Source organism: Stegastes partitus, unplaced genomic scaffold (assembly GCF_000690725.1).
Source record: "Stegastes partitus isolate 25-593 unplaced genomic scaffold, Stegastes_partitus-1.0.2 Scaffold168, whole genome shotgun sequence".
NCBI lineage: Eukaryota > Metazoa > Chordata > Actinopteri > Pomacentridae > Stegastes > Stegastes partitus.
Genome location: NW_007577899.1, coordinates 152562 through 155494, shown reverse-complemented (window position 1 = coordinate 155494; position 2933 = coordinate 152562).

Sequence of the window (2933 nt, the reverse complement as noted above, 5' to 3'; positions counted from 1 at the left end):
ATGAAAACCCAATTTGAAAACTAACTGGGCTAACAGAAGAAAAAATGTACTGGAGAAAACTAGAACAATGCTCTCCTCTGAAATTATGTTGCGTGGACGTAGGAAGTAGCATAAACTGGTAAATAGAGTAAATCCAAGATCAGCACGACTGTGTCTTGGTTGAAGGTTGCATTGTTGTGCTCTTCAGTGCTGGTTGTTGCAACACAGCGGTGCTTGTACAGTACGCTTTTACGGCCTGATTAAGATCTGCAGGATGCTGACAAAGTCAGACAAAACACAATGCCACTCCTGGTTCATAGTTGCACATAAAGGAAAGCCACACATGAATGGCAGACTGTACTGTACAGGAGGAAACCGAGAAAAAAAAACAACAAAGCTCTGCATCCTGATGACGGCCAGTTAGTCTGGTAGCACAACACAACACTGTCGGGGACATTTAGGCTTTGTGGGTTAAACTTTAAAAATCCGTCATGTCATTTTATGTCACGTGGTTCAGCGTTCCTAAATCGTTAATCACTGTAAAAGCTATCACTGCTTTCTATTGTAGACGGTGAATCTAACAGTCTCTGCCAGCATTGCACTGTATTATTACAGCGTACAACTGTGGCTAAAATAAAACTAATTTTGCTATAATTAACTACAAACTCTACAGCTTAATACGGTAACTAGACTTTTCAATAATATTCTGTATTTATGTAGTGTTGACACTGTGCTCATCATTAAAGTTGCCTGTAAATTAAAACATTTTCTTCTTATGAATGCTTACAGCTATGAACTGCAGAAATGTGTAGTACATCTGAACCATGTGTTTTTATAGTAAAGGAAACATGTGTATCTGTGCCCTCTATCTTTCTCCCACCCTTTTTTTTCCCCTATGTGTGTGTAGGTGTGTTACCATGTTTTTAGATGTTGTGGTTTTGCTCTTGTGTGGGACCCTGTGAAAACCTGTTCTCGTTTTGGTGTCGCTATATGTTTTTGTCGAAATGTATTTTTAAAAAAACAAATCTGGCCTTAATTAACTTATGAGGTCAAATCAGGGTTTGTTCATGATTCTGAGTTGATTGTTAACATTTATGTTTCCCTACAAACACTCCATTACTAAAAAACTCACTTTACATTTACATTCACAGCAGCTTTTATTTCACATACTTTTATAACACTCAGAGTTATTTCTCATTCACAGTGTCAGAAGCTTCAAGAGTCATTGTCTGTGTCTTCTTCAGACTCAACAACTGACTGCAGTTTCTACAGATCTGACAGGTGGAGATGACTCCATTCTTCTTGCAGCTGCACCGCCGGTTGCTGCAATCTCCGTGACAGTCACAGCTTGTGAACTTCAGTAGCTCCTCAGGAGTCACGGGGTCTAGTGTTGGAAGTGGCTCATACCCACGCACACCTAATGTCCATCCATAGTCACTGGGGTTCAGAGACCTGCTCTGTAGAAGGATCCAGTCCTGGTCTGCAGGTAGGCGCAGAGTGAATGCTGCACCCTCTGTTAGAGGTTGAGTCTCTGGTTTGATCACTCCTGCCATCACCTTCGTTGAGAACATGTTGAACCAAATGTTCTCAGGAAACAACTATATTTGACAGGTAATGAGAGTAAAAATATTTAAAATAATAATGGAGGCAGTGATTCAGGCTGGGATGTGATTTTCCAGAACGTTTATCATGGAGCAGATTCTACACTGGGTAATATTTGGTACAAAACGTTCTCAAGGAAGATAAATGCCCTGGAAAATGTAATGCCTCCATTATTATTTTTAATAATTTTACTATGATGACAATAATGATAATAAGAATAATTATTATTATTTGTTGAAGTAATAGCAGTGTTATCATCATTACCTGTCAAATTTAGCTGTTTCTTGAGAACATTTAGTGTAACATGTTCTCAAGGAAGGCGGCGGTAGGAGTGATCAAACCAGAGACTCCACCTCGAACAGAGGGTGCTGCATGTTTTAGAAAATAAAATCCATATTCTCAGTTGCTGAGATCCAGTCATTAGACTAAACTCACTGTTGAGGGAAATGTTTTGGTTCACATCACTGTCATTCTTAGTTTTGGCTCTAAAAAAACATCTGATTTTACAGTTTTTTAAGTTGTTTTTTTCCCCCAGGAGAGTGAGCAGCTCGTTTAGCACCCTCTTTTGGTTTCGGTTACGTAATTCTTCTGTTTTGCACATTTCAGAACTCCTGGCTTGTGTGGGGCAAAGGGAACAAATACTGATGATGGTGATGATAACAATTATATAATGCTCTGAAACGAGCATGAGTGGAGCCGAGGTGCGTCACGCAGACTTCTCTGGGCTGTGACCAGCTGTCACTCAGAGCAGCCATACATTCAATCATGCATGACGTTAAGATAAAAAGATAAAATGTCACCCCCATACAGCTGTGATGAACAGGAAAACTAGCTCTAAACACCAGAATAATTTTTTGTAACAGGCTGTAGACATCTCTGCTGTACAGGTGGACATCTGAACGCGGGGGTCTACGGGGATAAACTCACTTTTTGAGCCTCAAGTGGCCACCCATGGAACTGCAGTGTGTGGAACTTCCACGTGGTTTTGTTTTTTTGTGCTCCAGAGTAACGCAACCATTTAGTTACTGGAGTTTGGTGAAAAGGTCGATTAGCAGAAAGGTGGAGGGAGGCTGGCTGAGTCTTTGTCCAGGTGGAGGAGGTGAAGTGAGCAGCGGGAGGCAGTTTGGCAAGTTAATAGTAATAATAATAATTGATTAGATTTATGCAGCACATTTCTTACTCAAGGAGTAACTCAAAGCGCATACAATCAGCTGTCAATTATTCATTCACACACATTCATTCTGGTGGTGGTAGCTATGATTTTAGCCACAGCTGCCCTGGGGCAGACTGACAGAGGCGTGGCTCTACGGGCCCCTTTCAAGCACCACCTCAAACAATCCATCCGTACGCAT